The sequence below is a fragment of the Hippocampus bargibanti genome, linkage group LG09 (genome assembly GCF_051943395.1).
Source record: "Hippocampus bargibanti isolate YZ-2025 linkage group LG09, ASM5194339v1, whole genome shotgun sequence".
Lineage (NCBI taxonomy): Eukaryota > Metazoa > Chordata > Actinopteri > Syngnathiformes > Syngnathidae > Hippocampus > Hippocampus bargibanti.
Window position 1 is genome coordinate 10,240,905 of NC_142742.1, and position 26,464 is coordinate 10,267,368.

At 42.3% G+C, this 26,464-nt stretch overlaps 1 pseudogene across 1 annotated transcript; it reads left to right on the forward strand.

Moving 5' to 3' along the window:
• Positions 1 to 20,929: 20,929 nt before the first annotated feature.
• LOC148893609 (uncharacterized) lies at positions 20,930 to 25,025 on the forward strand (annotated as a pseudogene). Its single transcript, XR_016116047.1, has 4 exons — positions 20,930 to 21,299; positions 21,492 to 21,584; positions 21,742 to 21,909; positions 23,853 to 25,025. The product of XR_016116047.1 is annotated as an uncharacterized LOC148893609 (transcript).
• The last annotated feature ends 1,439 nt before the right edge of the window (positions 25,026 to 26,464 follow it).

Sequence of the window (26,464 nt, forward strand, 5' to 3'; positions counted from 1 at the left end):
AATCCAATCCAGTTAGGAAACAAAAAAGTGATGTCGGTTGTCCTTTAATTTTACACTAACCGACACGGGTGAAGTATTTTTCTCTGAAGTTAATTGTGTTTAATCATGGGAATTTCTCCGTTGTGAGACAAACATTTTCTTATCTTTTCATATCTTGTGTTGCAATCATCACGTACTGTGATCGTGAGAATCTGCAGCCCTCAAATAACTTAAAAAAAAATGTTTGGGAATGTGATATTTGCAAGCTTGGCCCTGATTGGTCATCATCTGAGCTGTGAGCAACAGCGATGCCATTTTCAGTTGATGGCCAGTGGTAAAATTTGTGCATTTTGGTCCTTAATTCATATTTACCCAATCAAATTATGAATCAAAATGCCGTGGTAAACTATTTTGGTATGTGTCAAAGTACTGTATTTTCTGGTGTAAAAGGTGCACCCCAAATGAGTGGTGCATTTTCAAACGGTTTCCATATATAAGGCGCACTGGACTATAAGGCGCCAAGACTTGAAAGAATGAAAACATATCACATATAAATATATAAAAGTTTTCCAAACATAAGTCACACCGGAGCATAAGGCGTACCTTCAATGAATGACAAAGGTTTTCCAAATATAATACATAAATATATTAAAGTTTCTTAATATAAGGTACACCACTTTATAAGGGGCTACAGTAGAGGCTAGGGTTACGCACGACTTCTACAGGGGGAAATGGAGTCGTTGGCTACTGACAAGACATGTTGTGGCATAATATTACTTCACATAAAATCCGCACCTGCGTACAAGGCGCAGGGTGATCTTTTGAAGAAAATGAAGGCTTTATGGTGCAACTTATACTGTACACTGGAAAATACAGTAGTTCAATTGCCCAAGGTGGAAAACGAAGGACCTTTCACAAAAAAATTGCATTGGGAGGGATTTTCAGTTTTATTTTACTTTATTTCATTTAAAAAAATGCTTTATTTGCTGTTAGTTTTAGATTTGTTTCTGAACCTCTGCTGAGAAAAAGAATGAAAACAAACAGCTGGAGTGAGATCATTTGGGGTGCTGTAACGGTTTTATTCCACACGATGGCATCGTATGTTCAGATGGCCTGTTTGTATCAACAATTCACTTCCATATTTGTATTTAAATAGTCAATCATATTATAGTAGTATTTTGAATAAAGCAATAATGCTGGAATTATTGATCGTATTGTAACTTATAAAAGGTGTAAGGTAGGACATTAAAATAGCAAATGTCTATTGTGATCAAATCACATATGGGTTGACTGTTATCATTTACATTAATTGCCCTTTTGAAATGGCACATTGTTGTGTGTGTTTTGGATTGCCCGTCACCTCCTTCCATTTAGTGCCATGAGTCACCGGCGTAAACATTCACACGGTGTTCTCATCCTGAACCACAATATGTAATATATGCACAAAATATTGTGTCAAAAATACTTGTCATGACTTTCACATGATTACCTGCATTATTGTTGACCGTACATTTAAACAAATCAGCCCCATAACCTTGTTAAAAATGAAAATCACACACAGATCATATCACCAATGAAGCCTTTTGGTCAACCACAGTTTTGTTTCATATTGCTCTGGTAGTTCCCCCTCACTCCCTTCTGTGTGTGAGTGTGTGTTTGTGTGTGACATCCTGACACCTGTGTGTAGGTGTGGACCAGGGCACAGGTGCAGGTGCAACCTCCTGGGGCCTATTTTCGTATTGGGACAGATATTTTTGCATGTGTCTGCATGCAACAGTGTGTGCGTGCGCGCACTGCGGTTTGCTTGATGGAACCGCACTAAGAGGTATGTGGTTGAGACAGCTAGCTGCTCCCAAACACCGGGCCTTAATTTCATTTGGCATGTTGTCCTGTTTTTATTTTTATATGAATGAGATCTAATGACCTCCTTCACATAGAATGATCGTAAACCTCTGCCAAGGCGAAACAATAGCGGAGGTAGGCATTGCCGCCGGTGTAGTAATTGTTTTTACAGTAAGCCGACACAGAGATGAAAACAGCAAGTGCTCCAAAGGTGGTGGTTTGTTCTGTCCTGTGGGGGGGGATGAAAGATAATGTTCTAGTCTAGATACATCGATGAAAAGGTTTCTTCAGCCGTCATCTGTACTTCTTTGAAGGTGTCGGACGTTTCGCTTCTTATCCAAGATGCTTCTTCAGCGAACTAAAGTCTTACTGGTAGTATGGGCCCTATATATATATATATCCCTACTGCCCAGACATGGCGGTGCCGGACACTGCTATGATAGGTCCCTGCTCTCAGGTTGGGGGGAGAAGAGGACTACTCCCTGCGGCTCCACTGATTGTTCCTATTGTCCTGACTAACGACTGGCCTGATTGGCCACTTGCTCCAGTATCACCTCATCAGCATTACTAATACTATGTTGCCTAAGCAGACTGTTGTATGAACGATCCAAATTGAACCTCACACCATCATATCGGTTTAGTGAAGGATTTTGCTGTTTTATGAAAATCGCTTCTTTTACTCCCCTTTCAAACCATCTATGTTCTTTCACTAAAATTTTAACCTCATTGTCGTCAAATGAGTGGTTGCTAGCTTTTAGGTGCATATGTACTGCCGATTGAGGCCCACTAGTATTATCCCTGCGATGTTGATGAAGTCTTTTTTTTAGAATTTGTTTAGTCTCCCCAATGTACTGCTCTTTACAATTTTCATTCTTACAATGTATTGAATAAACTACATTAGTTTGTTTTTCATTTGGCCGCCTATCTTTTGGATGCACTAATTTTGAAATAAGTAGGAATTTTGTGTTGCCAAAGGACTCTTTGTAGTTTTTCAGAAACTCCTGCAATGTAAGGTACTGATATGCTACTCCTCTCCTTTTTTGTATCTTCAGAATTTTTAGTTTCATTCCCTATTCTTTCTTTCTGCCATTTGTTAAACGATCACTGAGGGTACCCACAGTTTGTGAGTGCTCTCCTGATATGTTTTGACTCCTTTTCACGACCCAAGTCTAGATACGAATTTTGAAAAGCTATATCAGAAATTGTTCACGAATAATGCGACAAAAACTGTACAGTAAATCTTCACATCAAATTTGCAGGAAATTTCTCACTTTTCCCCATACAGTTTTGTTATAGGCTGTCTTCATTATGGCTGTAATTCCACAATTGGCCAGTAGGTGGCGATATCACATTTAATACAAAAAATGTAGAATAAGAGTGACAGCAGAACATAGCTCAACAGTATTTCAAGATCAGGTATGTTTGGATTGGACATTACCAATTTTAAATCAATGTAATCTTGCTTTTTATGCCTACAGAAAGCACCGGTTTTATCTGAATTTTATATGCCGTTAAATGCCGTATAGTGCCGATAAAGCGCTGGCCAGATTTCTGGCAAAGTTTTTATCCCATCCACAAGAGGGCAGCATTTCCCTTTTTTCCCCATGTTAGCGCTTTGTTCCCGCTTCAGCTGTTGCTAAAGAGCGATATAAACCAATTATGGATGTATTGTATTGTATTTTGGACAGCCGCCCTCATTTCAAGCTCATATAACTCCAGACCCATATAATTTCCTTTTTGCACATGTCTGGCAGTGAATGAGTGATGGGGAATAAGAACTTTTTTAAAAAGTTTCATCCTGTTATATTCTTAGTGGGCATGTGTGACTCGAATACACAATTGAAGTACAGACAACCTGGGGTCAATCGGAGGTCAACAGACACAGCTTGTTAAACTGTCGTCTTCATCTATGAGATCTGGCCTTGGACAGAATTTAGGACTTGGGAAACTCCTTATCACAGGAGTAATTTATGACTTGAAACTCCTGCACAGGAAGAGCTCATTAGCCGGGTTACTAATTTATCATGTCATGGAAAAGACTATATTTTATTGCTTACAGCTGCTCGTGCTTAGAAATCAAGAGGTGTGGTATTTTTTTAATCAAGAAAACTATGTTTTACTAATGTATCACTGAAATGTTCATATACTCTCAATAATTGGCAGAGGGCAGCAGAATGCAGGCGTCTGTGATGAATGGCTGCGTCTCCTGCCGGCAGTAAAGGCAATCTTTCTGTGTTTTAGTCTTTGTCCACAGTGTCCGATCGAACTCATCTCTGACAATGAGTTAATATTTTTTAACTCATTGGCAGTGAATGAGTTAATATATAACTCATTCACTGCCAGACGATGTGCAAAAATGTGTCCACTCCAGTGCCAGGGTTTTTGTCATTTTCACTCAAATTGCAGGACCCACAAAATATTGAGTTTTAGGATTACATAAATATTCAATCCAGCGAAAGACATCTTAGACTCTCTTCTTTCATCAGAAAAAAAAGAGTTAATTCCTAAGTTATATGGGTTTGGAGATATTCGAGCTTGAAATGGGGGCGGCTGTACAAAATACAATTCAATCTATATCGCGCACTAACAACAGCTGAAGCTATAACAAAGCGCTTACATGGAAAAAAAGGGAAATGCTATCAACCTTGTGGAAGGGTCTGACCAGCGCTTTATCGCCCCCCCCCCCACCCCCGCAAGATAAATTAAAACCCGAACAAATTGGGGAATGGCGCTTCACGTCATGTTTTTCAATTCTAGAATAAATTTGATAATGGCAGTGAATGACTTAAAATTGGTTAAAGACATTTTAAAAAAAACTGCTTTTCATGCTCGAAGAACATTCTTCGACAGTATTTAAATTGAGTATTTCGAAGATGGGTATTTCATTTATTGCTGGGGTGGTCTGGAATTTCAAATGCTACCCACTAATGATGATGATGTTTTCTTTCAATGATTCCCTGGAGTTTTTGCACACTGGATGGATCTTGACAACCAACTTCAAGACAGGAACCCTTGATAACTCGCTGATCTAAGGAAAAGGGGAGCCAAGATGATGTTTTGGGAGCTTTCTTTGACACAATGATGTTCTTCTCAACCAGGGACTGTAACAAGCTGAGAAAACTGTAAGTAGCCATGAGTGGTCCATCCACAACTTATCTTGCTTACCGAACGGCACAAAAACTGCAGGATGTTTTTGTAGACATCCTGGTTCATCATCACGCTAGCAGTCAAGATATCAAATCATAGCTTGCAGTTTGGGTTTATGAATCCAGTCGTAAAATAAAGTCAACTTCTCACCCATTGATTAGAGTTTGAAGTTGCAGTCAGTGTTAGCACAAAACCACTAGGCCTCTGCGAGCAAGCAAAAAAAGAACAACAACGAATAAGAGAGCCTAGTAAGAAAAATTTATTTGTACCTCACCTTTGTACGCAGCCCCCAAGCGGACATTAAAAAAAAAAAAAGTGAGATATTGCAAAGTTTTCCATTCCCTCGCAAAAATGGGAGATCTCGCAATCTTATTTTTTTACGCGCGTTAATGTGCTTCCGGTTCATCATCCAGGTAACCGAGAACAACAAACATTGAGCCTTTTCACCCGTTCGTTCGTTTAATCGAGGTTTACTTTAAAATTGGCTTGACATACAAAGGTATAAAATCCGTTCTTGAGATTAAACACGGTTTTTGAATAAGTGACAGACATTTGAAGCGAGTGGTGAACAAAAGTGGAATATTTTGTCAAAAATATCTTTGATGACTTGGGTGTCCCGGTTGACTTTATTCATAACCAGTTTTGCGAGGGAATGCAATGTATTGCGAGATCTCGCAAACTTTTGCAAGGGAATGCAAAACATTGCGATATTCGCAATTTTTTTTTGTTTTTTTCTTCGATGTCCCCTTGGGGGCTCCGAAGTTTTTTTTCAAATGGAGTTTTCACAGGTTTGAGGTTACACATGAGTGCAAAACGTTGGATTTTTTTAAGGGGGTAGTGGGAGCTGGACACTCATATTGTTATTGTGCATTCTCTTTCTGTCTGTTGTTTGCTACGAGATTTGTAAAAGAATCCACAAGCAGGAACCACGCTTTGTGTGTATGCATGTCAGGTTTTGTATGTATGTGGGTGTGTGTTGAGACTGAGCCTATTGTGTGCAGATGGGCCTTTAATGAGCCAACAGCTGGCCGCAAACAGCGCCGCGCTCCAGCCGGCTGCTTGTGCCTCTCTCGCTGACCTCCTCCGCGTCATCGAAACGCTAACACTTTGCTATACTTTCGTAAGCAGCCACTTTGTTCAATTCTACTGAAAAAGAAAAAAAGAAGTCATTGCGAGAAGTCGCATAAGAGAAGCGAGCGTCAGGCGTGCGTCAGACACACACGCGTATATGAACAAACGTCCTTGCCCACCACCTCCAACGCCGCGCCCTGTGTGCCGCTGAACGCTCGAAGAGTCAGCGCCCACGCAAAGAAACAAGTGACACCTTGCAGAGATGCGCACCCACACATGTACACATCATGCACCGCGGCCTCCTTTCCGCTGTTCCAAGAAACTGCTCTCTGTTCACAAAAAACTATTGACTCACGCAAATGTCAAATCTGTCATTGATTGTAAAACTTTAATACATTTGTACCGCCACGTCTCTTCCAATTTTCAAGTTATGCCTCAATGGGAAAATACTGCCTCTTCTTATGAAATCACTTTCAAGATACGAAAGGTAAAAATACAGTATAGGCTGCTCAGAGTTTCCTGAATGGAATCTGCTATTAGCTGCCTTGCCATTGGCTATTACCTCGTATCTTCCTGGCATCCTATTGACTGAGAGGGAAGCCTACCGAATACTGTATGTCTTTCTGAGTTTAGATCGATAAATTGATCCTTTTCATTCACCCCATTGGCCATGAGGTGTTAGCAGATTAGGGCCTTTACATGGAGTGCCCGTCTGTATTCGATTTGTGTGCAAAAAGGTGTCCACTCTAATGCCAGAGTTTTTGTCATTTTCACTTGAATTGAGTTTTAGGACTACATAAACATTCAATGCTGCATAAGAAACCTTAGACTCTCTTCTTTCATCAGAAAAAAGACCTCATATTGGAACCTGAGGAAACATTGGCATCTTACGATGTGACTTCTCTCTTTACATCTGTCCCAACCCCAGCAGCAGTCTCAATGGTGAGGACGAGACTGCTGGCGGACGTTTCTCTGCATGAAAGAACCAAAGTTAAAGCGGCTCACATCTGCAAATTATTGGAAATCTGCCTTAATATGACGTATTTTCAATTTAGGGAGAAATTTTACAAACAAATGGTTGTGCTCTAGGCTCACCAGTTTCACCCATAGTGGCTAATTTGTACATGGTAGAGATGGAGAAACAAGCCCTCACATCCTTCCCGGGGACAAAACCTAGACACTGGTTAGATATGTGGACGATACTTTTGTCATAATTAAAAAAACACGAAATTCAATCCTTCACAGATCACCTTAACTCGGTAGACATCAACATTAAATTTACTCGCGAGGACATTAAAGAGAACCAACTAGCCTTCTTGGATTGTAAAGTAATTATAAAAGAGGACAGATCGCTAAACACAGAAGTCTTTAGGAAGGTTACACACACTGACCAATACTTACTTTTTGATTCAAACCATCCTCTACAACACAAACTAGGAGTTATCAGAACCCTCCAGCATAGGGCTAAACTAATATCAACAAGCGTCAAAGGCAGAGAAAAGGCGTCAAAACATATCAGGAGAGCACTCACTAACTGTGGGTACCCTCAGTGGTCGTTTAACAAATGTCAGAAAGAAAGAATAGGGAATTAAACCAAAAATTCTCAAGATACAAAAAGGAGAGAGTAGCAGTACCTTACATTGCAGGAGTTTCTGAAAAACTACATAGAGTACTTTGGCAACACAAAATTCCTACTTATTTCAAACCGATAAACACTTTAAGGCAAAAATTAGTGCATCAAAAAGATAGGCTGCCAAATGAAAAACAAAGTAATGTAGTTTATTGAATACAATTGAAAATTGTAAAAAGCAATACATTGGGGAGACTAAACAAATTCTCAAAAAAAGACTTTATCAACATCGCAGGGATAATACTAGTGGGCCTCAATCGGTACAGTACATATGCACCTAAAAGCTAGCAACCACTCATTTGATGACAATGAGGTTAAAATCTTAGCAAAAGAACATAGATGGTTTGAAAGGGGAGTAAAAGAAGCAATTTTCATAAAAAAAGCTAAATCCTTCATTAAACCGATATGGTGGGGTAAGGTTCAATTTGGATCGTTCGTACAATAGCCTGCTTAGGCAACATAGATTAGGCAACATTAGTAATGCTGATGAGGTGATACCGGAGAGAGTGGGGCAATCAGGCCAGTCGTTAGTCAGGAATGTAGGAACAATCAGTGGGGCTGCAGGGAGTGGTCCTCTGCTCCCCCCAACATTACGGATATATATATATATATATATATATATATATATATATATATATATATATATATATATATATATATATATATATATATATATATATATATACTACCAGTAAGACTTTAGTTCGCTGAAGAAGCATCTTGGATAAGAAGCGAAACGTCCGACACCATAAAAAAAAGTACAGATGACGGCTGAAGAAACCTTTTCATCGATGGACCACTCCTGTACGACTGAGCGCTTACACAGACGTCAGAAAAAAAAGAGTTAATTCCTAAATTATATGGGTCTGGAGTTATATGAGCGTGAAATGAGAGTGGCTGTCCAAAATACAAGTCAATACATGCATATTGGTTGATATAGCGCTTTTACAACAGCTGATGCTGGAACAAAGTGCTAAAATGGAAAAAGAAAAATGCTACTCCCTTGTGGAAATGAAAAAACATTGCCAGAAACCAAGGCCAGCGCTTTATCGGCGCCCAAGCATGAAAAAACAATACCTGACCAATTTGGGAATGGCGCTCTACGTCAATTCCCGAATAAATTTGTGATTGGCAGTAAATGAGTTAAGACATTTCTTCCAGATCCAGTTAGAATCAGAATTATCTTTATTGGACTAGTAATGTAGAACACACAAGGACTTTGTTTCCAGTAGAACATGCTGCGCTAGTATCATCATAAAGAAGACATGACAAATAAGTATTGAGGACACAAATAAAGGCCAATCTATTCAAACCGAATTCCTTAATGTAAGTGATACCTCTCAGGAATAACTGTGAGACAATGTGCAAAGTATCAAGCAGACAGTGGTTCAAGTGAGGACAGAGCTGGAGCTAAAATGATTCTAACGGGATGCTGTTCCAAAATTGCAAAGAGGCACTTTACAGTTCTATTTGGTTTACTGTTTAGAAAGTAAATGCCGACGGGGGAAGAAGCTGTTTAAATGTCTGCTGGATTTGGTGCTCATGGATCGGTCGCGCCTGCCTGGTGGAAGTCGCTGGAAAAGGTGGTGGGGAGGGTGCACAGGGTGCAGTAGGATTTTCGGTGCTCTTGTCTTGATTCTTCCAGTATCAAGTCCTCGAGAGCATGTAGGGCGGTCGGTGCCCAATGATTTTTTTTCCACCGTTCTAACTGTCCTTTGAAGTCAGATTTTGTCCATTTTTGTGGCGGCCCCGAACCAAACTGTGATGGAAGAACACCGGATTGATTTGATGACAGCCGTGTAGAAAGGTCGAAACGCCGCCTGTGGCAGGCCATGCTTCTTCAGCAGCCTCAGGAAGTACAACCTCTTCACTGTACTTATAAGAATTTCTACTATTCTGAAACATTCTGGTCAGCTCGTACGTTAGCTAGCCGGTAACTTTGACTGAGCTCGCTTGCTCCTGGACGTGGGAGCAGGGCCACTCAATTGTCCACCACCAATTTCTGATGGGGCTCTCGTATCTTGTGACTCCGTGCCTTCTTGGTGCCAAGCTTTTTTATTCAACTGAGTGGCTCAGTGACATTTGCTAAATTGTGTCATGTCGAGGCCATTATACACCTTTCTGTCTGTTTGTGAATGACTGGCAGTAGATGAGCCACATGGTTAGAATGTTCTTTATTGCTCCTAAAATATTTGTTTGCCTTCAAAAGTCCGACAGAATTGATAAAATGCCTTGGTGGAGGTCTTTGCTCCACGGCGTGCCCGTTCCCTCGTAGTCGGCAGGGTTTTTCGCAGCTGCCAGATGTGTTTTGCATCCTCTCCCTCCTCCCCCCTATGGTTCCTGCATGGGCGCAGGGCCTCTCTATCGGAGCGTCGGGGCTCCAGGAACCGAAGCACAGCAATGCCTCTGTGTTGCCCAGAGAAGCACAGCCTTGTCTGGGTTGCTGCATCTGCGGCCCTAGAGGGCAAGCTGGGGGAAGAGGGCAAAATCCGAGATGCGCCTGGAGTGTGCTGGCCTTTGATGTCCTGCATTTTCTACTTCATCTTGGACTATGAGGCATGTCGTTCCATAATGTGGTATTACAACTGTAAATGCCTTGCTGGTTGGGACATTAAGTCAAAAATGTTATCTATAAAAATATGCGCCCCTCTAGTCGATATACAACATTCTGAATGATAGTTTGTGGAGTGTGAATTCTCTCGCAACAACTACCTGCTTTTATTCATCTCACGGGGCGGCCATTTTGACAACTGCTGTCGACTAAAAATGACATCACTGAGTTTGGTCATGTGACATCTTGGAAGCTGTTACCCTTCTGTTGTCTTTGCCATTTAATCTTCCAAGAACTGATGGTTTTATAATAATAATAATAATACCGGTGGGAGTGGGGGTAATAGGCCAGTCGTTAGTCAGGAATGTAGGAACAATCAGTGGGGCCACAGGGAGGGGTCCTCTGCCCCCCCAACCTGAGAGTAGGGACCTATCATAGCGGTGTCCGGCGCCACCATGTCTGGACATTAGGGATATATAAATGGGGCCGATACGACCAGTCAGACTTTAGTTCGCTGACGAAGCCTCTTGGATAGGAGGCGAAACGTCCGAAACCTTCACATTTGTACAGATGACGGCTGAAGAAACCTTCTCATCGATGGACCACTCCTGTACGACTGAGAGCTTACACAGACGAATAATAATAATAATAATAATAATAATAATAATAATAATAATAATAATAATAATAATAATAATAATAATAATAAAAGGCAGCCCGGTAGTCGAGTGGTTAGCACACCGGCTTCACAGTGCAGAGGTCGCCGGTTCGCATCCCGGTCCGGCCTCCCTGTGTGGAGTTTGCATGTTCTCCCCGGACCTGCGTTGGTTTTCTCCGGGTCCTCTGGTTTCCTCCCGCACTCCAAAAACATGCATGACAGGCAGATTGACCACTCCAAATTGTCCCTAGGTGTGAGTGTGAGAGTGACTGTTGTATGTTTTTGTGTGCCCTGCGATTGGCTGGCAACCAATTCGGGGTGTCCCCCGCCTCGTGCCCGAAGACAGCTGAGATAGGCTCCAGCAACCCCCGCGACCCTAATGAGGAATAAGCGGTACGGAAAATGAGATGAGATGAGATAATAATAATACATTTCATTTATAATCGCCTTTCAAAACTTGTTTCCCTTTACTCGTTTTAATGCAATTTGACTTGTGACAGGGAAAAGCTAATCGTCACTTAAACACAGTGGCGGGCTGTGGATTTCATCACTCGGCCTTCAGTTGTGCTGCGTCTAAATCAATCCAAACTGAAAAAAGTGTGGTGTGATTTACTACCAGTCCACTAGCGGGTACCATGGGCCAGGGATGTCCATTTTTTCTTGAAAAGTCTGTCTTGAAAATTGCTTTAATTGTAAATCTGCAACCAAATCAATTTCTTCTCCTTCAGCCATTGTGTGTTGACAAAGCTGCCGTCTCTCCCAATACTGAGTGCTAGCTCTGGCCAGTATGCACTTATCTCCAGCGGCAAGTGATACTATGATTGGATAGTGACAAGCCAATTATGTGATAATGTGTGAAGGCGTCCAAGTAGATTTCTGACCTTGGTAACAAATGATGACGGAAATGTGATTGGTTAAATCCGTTAAGTCCGTAATTCTGATATCTTTAGGCCAGCAGAGAATGCTTTGCAGGCCTTGACGGTCCTCCACTGCTTAAACAGATTTTTGAGGTTCCACTGTATCATAATCTCGTTCTTTCTCCCCAGAGGGAACACGAATGGGTTAAGGGCGGCTGCGGAGGAGGGCAGCACGTGGCCGCGGGGCCCAGTTGGCTTGCTTACTGGGCCGCCAGCTTATTGGCTCACTTCCCGCACTGTGCACCTGGTCGCCAGTGTGCGTCCGCCCGTGCTAGCTGACACTGGCAGCGCGTGACGCTTACATATGCACAGGAAGTGCAGAAATAAGTGCAAAGAGTCATTTTCACAATTGCCACTGACAAATATGTAAAAATACGGTCAGCGGGCACAATGTGACCCACATATTTTGCAAACACACTTTGTCCACCTGTCCCTGTCCTTTTTCTGCTGTGTGCGGCAGTACATTGTGGGAGCCATTTTTTTCCACCAGGCTTTGGGGCACGAATTGGATTGGATTGGATTTGCCTTTATTAGTCTCACAGTGGAGAAATGTACATTTAACAGAAGCAAAGTTAGGAAAGGAAAAGGAAAGGAAAGTAAGAAGCAGAAAAACAAAACACAGGAGCTGATTTAAAGGCATCTACTCTCGCGGTACCATCTTGAAGTCAAAAGAACAAAAAAACTAAATAATAAATAAAAACAAATAATTTGACAACACAAAGACACAGCGGTCACTGAATCTTTCTGCACCCTCTTTGTTGCATGAAGTAGTTCTAGATGAAAGAGGAGAGGATCAAAGTGTCCTTTTCACCAATGGATCAGGGACGTCATGGTAAAATGTGCACATCTGCTACAAGCTAAATGTTGAAAGCAAACACGAAACTGTAGCATCTGTTGGCGAAAAGAGATTGTCTCACATATCCTGTCCCACGTAAATCCACTTCAATTCCAAGCCGCGACAGTTCCACACACGCATCGGCACTCTGCGCTGAAGCTTCTTTTTTCTCATCGTGGGCTCAGACTGTCCAACAGCACCGACCTTTCCACTGAACAAAGCGGGGCTGTGAAAATGCTGCCCATTACAGGCGCAAAAAAGAACAATCGTCTCAAAACTGGCACCGACGTTCCTCCCAATCAAAAACAGTGCTGGCATATTTGTGCTGCCGAAAAGGCGTAACCGCTCAAGACAGTCTCCTCCTTGATTAATGTCATGGCCAAAAATGCAGAAAAACAATTTCTATCCATTCCACACGACGCAACCTACACAAAGTGACAAAAGAAAACACAAAAACACACACACAAAAAAAAAAACAAGGCTCGTGAGAGCACTTGCTGACGGTGGCTTACTCTGGCGGCATCTTGAACTTCTTTTTATTATTGCGCCCCGTGAATTCTACCTTGCAACAAAAGGCCATCAACGGACGTGATTAAGCAGAAACACTGCTTTGAGTCAGTAGGAATTGCTCGTCAATAAATCTGCCTAGCAACAAAATGAACTTTTGTAATCATATTCTGAATTTATTTTGCTATGTCCACTCACTGATACTGCCTGTGTTATTTCCAGTTAGTACAAATTGTATGTATTTCTTTTTCCCATGGTGCCTTTATCTGCGCCGTCCATCTGCATCTGTTGGCACGCAGGCCACACCTTACCACGTTTGCCAGCACGCCGGCAAGCCCTCCATTGCAACACAGGAAAATTGCCGTTGCGCAATGTTGGGCTTTCTCAGGTGCCACTCGCATGACACACATGTACACAAAGAAGGATGTGCGTAGATATCGTGTTTTCACAAGCACGTCTGTCTCTACCTATTCTATCCGCAACACATCTCAACCTGACACTGACCCAGCACATGTTCACCTTCAGGGAAGTGAGTGAGGACTTGGAATCATTGTGGAGGATGACAGATAGAAATGAAAAGAGGTCAGGAGGAGGAGGAGGATAAAAATGATGCAAGCAGCTGTTCTTGAACACCCACACTCTTCCTGCTGCACACTGTGCATGTGTTATACATGTAAACTGAAAATACACTATAAATTCCTTTCATGTTTTTAATTCTGAATTGATCATTGTGTTAAAATACAATCTAAGTTCACTGTTCTATGTTGGAAGCCAGATGCTAATTTTCACGAGAACCATTGACAGTCTGTTTGAAGTGCATGAGGTGTTCGTACAGTTTGCGTCCTCCAAAACCACATGACGTTGTGAACGTCATGTGGTGACTTGAACAGATGTCGCGCCAGTTTCTCAAGGCTCCTTCAATAAAGCTGATACAGTGATACCTCGGTTTATGAACCCCTTGGCTTATGAACTTTTTGGTTTACAAACGTTAAATTTATGAAAATGTCACAATGAGTGATGTGTCGTTCGCGAACGAGCCCTTTCTCCGAACAAGAAAATGGCAGCCGGCTTGTTTAGGTCCTCTCGAAGAAATTCGTGAATGGCAGTGAATGAGGTAATCATCAGGTTCGGAACACCGCACTCCTATGATGCCCCTTGGTCACACTCGTGCAAAATGGCGGCTTCTTCCATCATTCAAGTTGTCCACGTGGGATCTCCTCGTCCACCTTTGTGTGATAATGACCACGGAACAGAAAATGTGAGTTATTGCAAGAAAATGTCACAAATCAACCAAAACAATGACTTCATCCATTTGGACGTCTGTTCGAAGCAACTGTGAAATGAGGCACAGTTTGAACATACGGTGATTCATTTTGTACCACTAGAGCAGGGGTGCTCACACTTTTTCAGCAAACGAGCTACTTATAAAAACAACAAGTCAAAATGATCTACCCACTACAAAAATGCAAAACATAATTATTTTCAAATGTATTAAGGATTGTATGTTGATGTACATTACATAACTGAATAAGCCAATATTGCACAACACACATCATAACTACATATACATAACTATTAACATTTTTACGTCTGTGTAAGCTCTCAGTCGTACAGGAGTGGTCCATCGATGAGAAAGAACATAGATGGTTTGAAAGGGGGGTAAAAGAAGCGATTCTTATAAAACAACAAAATCCTTCATTAAACCGGTCTGGTGGGGTGAGGTTCAATTTGGATCGTTCATACAATAGCCTGCTTAGGCAAAACAGGTTAGGCAACTTTCGTAATGCTGATGAGGGTCGTTATGCTGATGAGGTGATACCGGTGGGAGTGGGGGTAATAGGCCAGTCGTTAGTCAGGAATGTAGGAACAATCAGTGGGGCCACAGGGAGGGGTCCTCTGCCCCCCCCCCCAACCTGAGAGTAGGGACCTATCATAGCTGTGTCCGGCGCCGCCATGTCTGGACATTAGGGATATATAAATGGGGCCGATACGACCAGTCAGACTTTAGTTCGCTGACGAAGCCTCTTGGATAGGAGGCGAAACGTCCGAAACCTTCACTTTTGTACAGATGACGGCTAAAGAAACCTTCTCATCGATATAATACATTTCATTTATAATCGCCTTTCAAAACTTGTTTCCCTTTACTCGTTTTAATGCAATTTGACTTGTGACAGGGAAAAGCTAATCGTCACTTAAACACAGTGGCGGGCTGTGGATTTCATCACTCGGCCTTCAGTTGTGCTGCGTCTAAATCAATCCAAACTGAAAAAAGTGTGGTGTGATTTACTACCAGTCCACTAGCGGGTACCATGGGCCAGGGATGTCCATTTTTTCTTGAAAAGTCTGTCTTGAAAATTGCTTTAATTGTAAATCTGCAACCAAATCAATTTCTTCTCCTTCAGCCATTGTGTGTTGACAAAGCTGCCGTCTCTCCCAATACTGAGTGCTAGCTCTGGCCAGTATGCACTTATCTCCAGCGGCAAGTGATACTATGATTGGATAGTGACAAGCCAATTATGTGATAATGTGTGAAGGCGTCCAAGTAGATTTCTGACCTTGGTAACAAATGATGACGGAAATGTGATTGGTTAAATCCGTTAAGTCCGTAATTCTGATATCTTTAGGCCAGCAGAGAATGCTTTGCAGGCCTTGACGGTCCTCCACTGCTTAAACAGATTTTTGAGGTTCCACTGTATCATAATCTCGTTCTTTCTCCCCAGAGGGAACACGAATGGGTTAAGGGCGGCTGCGGAGGAGGGCAGCACGTGGCCGCGGGGCCCAGTTGGCTTGCTTACTGGGCCGCCAGCTTATTGGCTCACTTCCCGCACTGTGCACCTGGTCGCCAGTGTGCGTCCGCCCGTGCTAGCTGACACTGGCAGCGCGTGACGCTTACATATGCACAGGAAGTGCAGAAATAAGTGCAAAGAGTCATTTTCACAATTGCCACTGACAAATATGTAAAAATACGGTCAGCGGGCACAATGTGACCCACATATTTTGCAAACACACTTTGTCCACCTGTCCCTGTCCTTTTTCTGCTGTGTGCGGCAGTACATTGTGGGAGCCATTTTTTTCCACCAGGCTTTGGGGCACGAATTGGATTGGATTGGATTTGCCTTTATTAGTCTCACAGTGGAGAAATGTACATTTAACAGAAGCAAAGTTAGGAAAGGAAAAGGAAAGGAAAGTAAGAAGCAGAAAAACAAAACACAGGAGCTGATTTAAAGGCATCTACTCTCGCGGTACCATCTTGAAGTCAAAAGAACAAAAAAACTAAATAATAAATAAAAACAAATAATTTGACAACACAAAGACACAGCGGTCACTGAATCTTTCTGCACCCTCTTTGTTGCATGAAGTAGTTCTAGATGAAAGAGGAGAGGATCAAAGTGTCCTTTTCACCAATGGATCAGGGACGTCATGGTAAAATGTGCACATCTGCTACAAGCTAAATGTTGAAAGCAAACACGAAACTGTAGCATCTGTTGGCGAAAAGAGATTGTCTCACATATCCTGTCCCACGTAAATCCACTTCAATTCCAAGCCGCGACAGTTCCACACACGCATCGGCACTCTGCGCTGAAGCTTCTTTTTTCTCATCGTGGGCTCAGACTGTCCAACAGCACCGACCTTTCCACTGAACAAAGCGGGGCTGTGAAAATGCTGCCCATTACAGGCGCAAAAAAGAACAATCGTCTCAAAACTGGCACCGACGTTCCTCCCAATCAAAAACAGTGCTGGCATATTTGTGCTGCCGAAAAGGCGTAACCGCTCAAGACAGTCTCCTCCTTGATTAATGTCATGGCCAAAAATGCAGAAAAACAATTTCTATCCATTCCACACGACGCAACCTACACAAAGTGACAAAAGAAAACACAAAAACACACACACAAAAAAAAAAACAAGGCTCGTGAGAGCACTTGCTGACGGTGGCTTACTCTGGCGGCATCTTGAACTTCTTTTTATTATTGCGCCCCGTGAATTCTACCTTGCAACAAAAGGCCATCAACGGACGTGATTAAGCAGAAACACTGCTTTGAGTCAGTAGGAATTGCTCGTCAATAAATCTGCCTAGCAACAAAATGAACTTTTGTAATCATATTCTGAATTTATTTTGCTATGTCCACTCACTGATACTGCCTGTGTTATTTCCAGTTAGTACAAATTGTATGTATTTCTTTTTCCCATGGTGCCTTTATCTGCGCCGTCCATCTGCATCTGTTGGCACGCAGGCCACACCTTACCACGTTTGCCAGCACGCCGGCAAGCCCTCCATTGCAACACAGGAAAATTGCCGTTGCGCAATGTTGGGCTTTCTCAGGTGCCACTCGCATGACACACATGTACACAAAGAAGGATGTGCGTAGATATCGTGTTTTCACAAGCACGTCTGTCTCTACCTATTCTATCCGCAACACATCTCAACCTGACACTGACCCAGCACATGTTCACCTTCAGGGAAGTGAGTGAGGACTTGGAATCATTGTGGAGGATGACAGATAGAAATGAAAAGAGGTCAGGAGGAGGAGGAGGATAAAAATGATGCAAGCAGCTGTTCTTGAACACCCACACTCTTCCTGCTGCACACTGTGCATGTGTTATACATGTAAACTGAAAATACACTATAAATTCCTTTCATGTTTTTAATTCTGAATTGATCATTGTGTTAAAATACAATCTAAGTTCACTGTTCTATGTTGGAAGCCAGATGCTAATTTTCACGAGAACCATTGACAGTCTGTTTGAAGTGCATGAGGTGTTCGTACAGTTTGCGTCCTCCAAAACCACATGACGTTGTGAACGTCATGTGGTGACTTGAACAGATGTCGCGCCAGTTTCTCAAGGCTCCTTCAATAAAGCTGATACAGTGATACCTCGGTTTATGAACCCCTTGGCTTATGAACTTTTTGGTTTACAAACGTTAAATTTATGAAAATGTCACAATGAGTGATGTGTCGTTCGCGAACGAGCCCTTTCTCCGAACAAGAAAATGGCAGCCGGCTTGTTTAGGTCCTCTCGAAGAAATTCGTGAATGGCAGTGAATGAGGTAATCATCAGGTTCGGAACACCGCACTCCTATGATGCCCCTTGGTCACACTCGTGCAAAATGGCGGCTTCTTCCATCATTCAAGTTGTCCACGTGGGATCTCCTCGTCCACCTTTGTGTGATAATGACCACGGAACAGAAAATGTGAGTTATTGCAAGAAAATGTCACAAATCAACCAAAACAATGACTTCATCCATTTGGACGTCTGTTCGAAGCAACTGTGAAATGAGGCACAGTTTGAACATACGGTGATTCATTTTGTACCACTAGAGCAGGGGTGCTCACACTTTTTCAGCAAACGAGCTACTTATAAAAACAACAAGTCAAAATGATCTACCCACTACAAAAATGCAAAACATAATTATTTTCAAATGTATTAAGGATTGTATGTTGATGTACATTACATAACTGAATAAGCCAATATTGCACAACACACATCATAACTACATATACATAACTATTAACATTTTTACGTCTGTGTAAGCTCTCAGTCGTACAGGAGTGGTCCATCGATGAGAAAGAACATAGATGGTTTGAAAGGGGGGTAAAAGAAGCGATTCTTATAAAACAACAAAATCCTTCATTAAACCGGTCTGGTGGGGTGAGGTTCAATTTGGATCGTTCATACAATAGCCTGCTTAGGCAAAACAGGTTAGGCAACTTTCGTAATGCTGATGAGGGTCGTTATGCTGATGAGGTGATACCGGTGGGAGTGGGGGTAATAGGCCAGTCGTTAGTCAGGAATGTAGGAACAATCAGTGGGGCCACAGGGAGGGGTCCTCTGCCCCCCCCCCCAACCTGAGAGTAGGGACCTATCATAGCTGTGTCCGGCGCCGCCATGTCTGGACATTAGGGATATATAAATGGGGCCGATACGACCAGTCAGACTTTAGTTCGCTGACGAAGCCTCTTGGATAGGAGGCGAAACGTCCGAAACCTTCACTTTTGTACAGATGACGGCTAAAGAAACCTTCTCATCGATATTAACATTTTTGTAATTACCTGAGTTTACTTTGATGACTTGCACTGAATTGAATCAGCCAGGAATGCATAGTCCGGACAGTAGATGCTGACAGCCAGCCTCAAGCACATTTCCAAATGTTCATCATTCATGGTGGAACGGTATTTGGACTTAATGATCTTCATGTAGGAAAAGGCTGACTCATATAAATCAGTGGAGCCGAATAATGCAGTCAAGGAGGTAGCACATTTCCTCATGTTGAGCATTTTAGCGCATAACGCTTGTTGGTGAATTATGAAATGATAATTCAAGAAGTCTGCCTGCACTTGGCAATACACATTTTGAAAATGACATCGTGAAGAAAAAGTCCACCTCCCATTCCGTATGAAAGTAATGTTTTCTCCTTCTTACTTGGTCCAGCTTTCTCACTCATTTTGATCACCATATATTTTAGCAAGGGCTTAAAATCTGAGGTAATTCGCTGACTAGCTTGTAAATTTTGCTGCGTATAGCGCCGTTGTTTACGCATGGGGTGGAATCTTTGTAAATTACGCTCAGTAGAAGTCATTTGAAGTGATTTTACAAATTATGGACGCAACTTGTCCGGAGGTGCAGGTTGTCCTTTAAGGCTTGTATAAGTCCCCTTTATTGGTTTGGACTAATGTCAAAGGTCTTAGTATGCTTGAGATACGTTTACACACTCAGGCACCGCGACAAACTGAGCAAACAAACTGCGGGGTGGATACTGGTCGAGCTCTCACAGCCCCTCATGTCGGCACTAGCGGCGGAGAGAAGCACTACTAAGGCGGGCAATACAAAATCTAACTTACAGCATATCTGTCCGAACATTTTCCGACATACCTGCAAAAATGTTCATATGTACCGTTGTTCGTAACTCGAATGTTCGTAAGTAGGGGAACATCTGTAACACACACTGTTTTGGTGCTTCCATCCCTTTCAATGTTTGTTAGCACACATATAACTTCTCTTTAGTCTTACATATACAGTACTCCTATTTAGACGTGAGTATTCTTTAATGAGTTCTGCAAGACTTCACCTGTTTGAGGTTTTTTTTAGCATGTTTTTAGAAACTAAAATCACCTCAAAAAACATCCGGTGGAAATTCTGGCCTGACGCAGTCAAATCAGTTGGTGGAAAACGTTGAGGTGACAATGTGGCCATCCTTGAGGTGTCAGCAGGTTGCATATTTCTATTTGTGTCAAGCATGTACTTGCACAGTAACTGTATTCTAAATTATTTTCATCTGTTTAAGGAACCCATCCAGCACTTTTAAAATTGCAGTCACACACTGTTTTATCTATTGTGGCCTTTCAAAGAAAGAAACCTCATTAAACAAAGTCATTGTTTTAGTTATACGTTTAGTTTGAGAATTAGCCAAGACTGGCGTAAAACACGTTGCCGCTTGTTTTGTGAACAACATCCAAAAATTACCTGCTCATCTGCCAAACTGCTGCTTGTTGGCAGCTGCGGCCATCCAGCACGCGCGACTCATGTTCCAAATTTGGTAACTTTCAAAGTGTTGATAATTTAAGGGGGAAAAAAATCGTCTTTTCTGCACTATAAGGCATACCTAAAAGAGATTTTTTTTTTCAAAAGCTGACCATGTGCCTCATAATCCGGTGCACTTTCTGTATGGAAAGCGTTTTAAACATGTCATTCGTTGGAGATGCGCCTTATATTCCAGAAATATGGTAATGAAAAAAAACTGTATTTTTGGTGGGACTGATTAATCGCGTTTCCATCCATTTCAACTGGGAGATACATGGTCATTTTACGGCAAGTGACTTTAATCAGGACATATTAGGCCACGCCCACTTTGTTCTTTTGATGACTTTGATGAATGACACCAAAGTGTTTTGTTGATGAATCCTTTGAAAGCAGACTTTTGAGGAGCTGGTGTTATTCATTCATGAAGCGTGGTGATTGTAATGCATCATCATCATCACCGCCATCAATGTGGTGTTTTCTGGCCAGCGATGCATGACTCCTTCTTTTGTCTCCTGCTATTGATGTGCCTGCTACGGTCGGGACAGTGTCGCCCCACCCACGACGACGTCTTCTGCAGGGCGCTGAAGTCGGCTGCCGATCAAATGGACGCCATCAGGGAGACTGCGGAGCAACTCCAACACGTGGTCACTGAAATATGACCTTGACCTCTTGTGCTACTTCCTTCATCCTGCCCCTTCTCCTCCATTTCATACACATCTTGCGCCTCATTCGCCTCCTCATTTTCTGCTTCAACATCTTCCTCCTCATCCTTCTATTTCTTGATTCTATTTGCTGTCCCAAAGCTTCGAATTGAAACTTCCCGATTTGTATTTCAGCAGGGTGAAGGGCTTGTGGGGGTCTTGTTGGATGTCCGACTACAAAGCCTTCCTGTCATATTGATCACTGCTACTCGCTTCCAAACATGGAAGGTAAATTTCAGAATCATGTCACAATTGTAGAAACATCTGACATCTGATTGACCCACCCACCCCCACTTAAAAAAATCCTTCATCCACATGCAGTGAAAGCTTGTGAGTGCATTTGTGTTTCTGGCACTACTAACGTCACATTTGTTTGCCCTTGTAGGCCAACAAATCTCTATCTCAGCTGTACACGCACACTCTGGCCTTCAGGATGCACGCTGAGTGGCTCAAGGCAGCCACAGAAAGCGTCAACATGCCCTCCAAGGCTGCGGGGGCCGTCGGGGTTCACTTGCTGCAACTAGCCACGCTCATCAGGACGGCCCTGATTCAGGTGAGGACCGACTGTCGTCATTGGACAGCAAATAATTTGAGTCCCCTCCAAAAGTATTGAAACGGCAAGGTCAAGTTGTTTGTGATGCATTTAATCACTGGCAATTATTGACGATCAATAGAAAGGTTGGTCGTTAACTCATTCACTGTCATTCACGAATTTATTTGGGGATTAAAAATATGACGTAGAGCGCCATTCCTGAATTTGTTCAGGTTTTGTTTTCTCTTGTTTGGGTGCCAATAAAGCGCTGACCATGGCCTGTGGCTATGTGTTTATTCTTTCTTCCACAAGGGGGCAGCATTTCCCTTTTTCCATATGAGCACTTTCCTCCAGCTTTAGCTGTTGTTAAAGAACTAAATAAACCAATATGTATGTATTGCATTGTATTTTGGACAGCTGCCCTTATTTCAAAGCTCATATAACTCCAGACTCATATCATTTAGGAATTAACTGTTTTTTTTCTGGTGAAAGAAAACAGTCTAAGGTTTCTTACGCTGTATTGAATGTTTATGTAGTCCTAAAAGTCAATATTCTGTGGGTCCTGCAATTTGAGTGACAATGACAAAAATCCTAGCACTGGAGTGGACACATTTTTTCACATGTCTGGCAGTGAATGAGTTAATATCGGGGCACATGTGGCCAATTCATGGAGCGGTCACCAGTCAGGACACTCACAGAAAGCACACCTGCACTCAGCATCAAAAACTGGTGCATCTTCATTTCTGTGGCCTGTGCAAGTCCAGTTAAGCATGTGTGTGAATTTTCTTTTACACGCCCGCGGCGTGCCTGACAATTTGGCAACTGAAAGGAGTCTAGACCCTAGACCGGCTGGGAGCAGGTCTAACTTGTGGTACAGGTGGCATTGTTTAATTTTGGTAGATTTTATGGAGGTGCAGCTGTACAGAACATTCATCACCCATGGATATCTGATTTTAGTGCTTTCTGCACTTCAATCTTCAGGACGGATTCCGAGTATAGCTTTGCTTGCACAATTTCAATGTCATAAACTCTTGTATGCCTCTCCTACAAAGATTTTAAAGGGAATGAGAGGATCCGCTTCCATTGGCCGGGAAGAAAAAGCACCCAGCGTACACTCCCACAACGGCGCCAACTTCATGTACATAGTTAGACTGGGCACGGAAACGGTGCCCTCAGTTTTTAACACAGATAAATAAATGCAAGACTTGTCACTTCTCATTGCCATATGTAGATATAAAAATGGACTGGTCATCAGTCGCTGTCAAGGCACATAGGGACTAACAAACATGGATGGATTGGATTGGATTAGCCTTTATGAGTCTTTATTAGGAAAGGAAAGGAAGAAGTAGAAAAACAAAATACAGGAGTTGATGTAAAGGCAGCCACTCTTGCGGCACCATCTTGAAGTCAAAAAAACAAATAATGTGACGCAACACAAAAGACACAGACAGTCATTCAATCTTCCGCACTTTCTGTATCCTCTTTGTTGCATGAAGCAGTTCTAGATGAAAGGGGAGACGACCAAAGGGTCCTTTTCACCAATGGATCGTAGACATCATGGTGGAATATGCACGTCTGCTACAAGCTAAATGTTGAAAGCAAACACAAAGAATCCATTGATGCAAAGAGACTGTCCCACGTAAATCCGCTTCAATTCCAAGCCGCGACAGTTCCACATAGGCATGCTGGCGCTCCTTTCTTCTCATCGCGGGCTCTTCAAACCATGCAACCATCCAGCCGCGACAGTCGAGTCTTTAATTAAGCTAGCATGCTAGCGTGCTTGTAGAACACAGGAGAAGACATCTTAAGCCCAGATAGGAACCATGGACCTCAGACTTGAGCTTAGCCACAACAAACATCTTCATTCATCAGTTCAAAGTTATCCTTCCTGTTTTGCAGCCAATGACCTTCAAGCTTTTGCTTACTTGTATCATGACGCGACATCCCCGCTTTGTGAGTTTCAGATTGACGCTGTAGCCCTTCCGCCGCCACGTTCGTCACTTCCCACAGTCTCCTCTGCATTTGACATTCTTCGCTACTCTGTGGAGATGTCTCGCAGCTTGAAGGTGTTCTGCCACTGGTCCAAACGGCTCGTACGCCATCTGCACACAAAGGCCCTTTGTCCTCCATCCAGAAGTCTGTGAAGAAGATAAAGGTCATATCTCCTCTGACACACATTCACTCTACTTTTTGTTAAATTGCAAATGACAAAATCAGTCAGACACTTGGATGTACTGAACCCCGAGACATTCATACAGCCACTGTGTTCCTATTGTTATTTTTTTTATATTTACCAATTTACATTTGAAAGGTCAAATTATAGGTATATAATGATCCTCACTCCATTTTCTTTCTGGATGCCATTTTCAAATGTAAAGTGACATCAATCAGAGAAAGAAGGTGTGACTGACGAGGTGTCAATCTTTCATGGGGGCGGGGTGTAGGAAAGATTGTTAACTCATTCACTGCCATTCACGTATTTATTCAGGAATTGAAAATATGACAAAGAGCATCATTGCCAAATTTGTTCTGGTTTAGTTTTTTTCTCTTTTTTTGGGGTGCAGATAAATCGCTGGTCAGACCTCTGGCAATGTTTTTCCCTTCCACAAGAGGGCAGCATTTCCTTTTTTTACCAGTGAGCGCTTTGTTTCAGCTTCAGCTATATAGCGCTATATCAAACCTCTGGAGGAACCCTTGAAGAAAAAGCCAAAAGGAAAAGAAGAAGAAACCAAAATGTATTGCATTGTTTTTTTTTTTGGACAGCCGCCCTCATTTCAAGCTCATATAACTGTAGACCCATATAATTTAGGAATTAACTCTTGTTTTCTGATGAAAGAAGAAAGTCTACGATTTCTAATGCTGCATTGCATGTTTATGCAGTGCTACAACTCAGTGTGCCCTGGAATTCAAGTGAAAATGACAAAAACCCTGGTCCACTTGATTCCCTTTGCTCACCAAAACAGCAGCAGCAGTCTCGTTGATTTAACTCATTCCCTGCCATTCCCGAATTAACTCGGGAATTGAAAAGTGTGACGAGGAGCGCCATTCCCGAATTTGTTCTGGTTTTGTTTTTTCTTGCAGAGGGTGCTGATAAAGCCCTGGTCAAACCTCTGGCAATGTTCCACAAGGGGGTAGCATTTCCCTTTTTTCCATGTTAGCACTTTGTTCCATCTTAAGTTGTTCTTAAATCACTATATAAACCAATATGTATGTATTGCATTATACAGTAAAGTCTCGTTATATCGATATTCAAGGGTGTCCGAAAAAATATCGATATAACCGGGACTATCGATATATCCGACCCTGTTTGCATATAATTTTCTCCGTGCGTGCATAGAAATAGTATCGATATAACCGGGACTATCGATATATCCGATATCGATATAACGAGACTTTACTGTATTTTGGACAACTGCCCGCATTTCAAGCTGATATAACTCCAGACCCATACAATTTAGAAATGGAGTCTTTTTTCTGCTGAAAAAAAGAGAATCTAATGTTTCTTATGCTGCATTGAATGTTTATGTTGTCCTAAAACTCAATATTCTGTGGGTCCTGGAATTCAAGTGACTCCTATGTACCTTCCATCTTCAAAGCCCATCATATTTTTTCCAATCTTTGTCATCCATGGTCAGGGAAAGTGTTATTTTATAATAATAATAATAATAATAATAATAATAATAATAATAATAATAATAATAATAATAATAATAATAATACATTTCATTTATAAACGCCTTTCATAACTCTCAAGGTCACTTTATAGGTATTTCTCTTGTAGATACTGATCTAATGCCTGGATCGAGGCACCCTCGAATCTCTTTGTGGCTTCTCTTCCGACGGTTGGATGCTTCTGTAAGAATTAGCAAAAATCTGGTGGTTACATACAGTTCGGCTGTCCTAGAGTAAAAGTTTGATAGTTTTCAAGATTTCTGCCATTGCGACCGCCAATTTGAAATGGTAGTTGACACAAGCCAAATTTGACCCAAAATTCAGGACATTTTGGGGTCTGTCAAAAGCCATAATGGGGACACATTTGACCCAAGCGGTGTGTAAGGATTAAAAGTCATTTAAAAATGTGTTAATTGAGCACAAAATCATTCATCTGCCTTTTCCTGAGTGCTGTCACTTTCGCTCCATGCCTCAATGTCGTCTTTTCTCGCTGACAAGCTGGCATAGTGGCATCATTCTAAAACTGGTATTAGGCATTTCCTGCTGCGCCCGTCCGTGTGTGTGCGTGTTAAGGGGGCGGGCGGAACGCACCTGGTCGGCGCAGCTGTGGGGATCCTAGCAGGGGGGAGAGCGAGCGAGAGGAAGCAGAGGAAGAGCGACAGAGCGGGATGGGAGGGAACCAAAAGGAGGTCCTGTGTACTGGAGTGCCAGGCGACCCGGTTGGGTTCAACAGGACCCAAAAAATGAGGAAGAAATAACTCGGGGCACAGATTTGGAACATTTTTATTGATAAACAAAAGACATATGTGAGGGAATGACCCTTCCGAGAGAGTTGTGTATTTTATACAGTCCTTATCCGTAATGAGGCTTGAAAGAGAAACGCGTTGGATGTTATGGAAGGTGA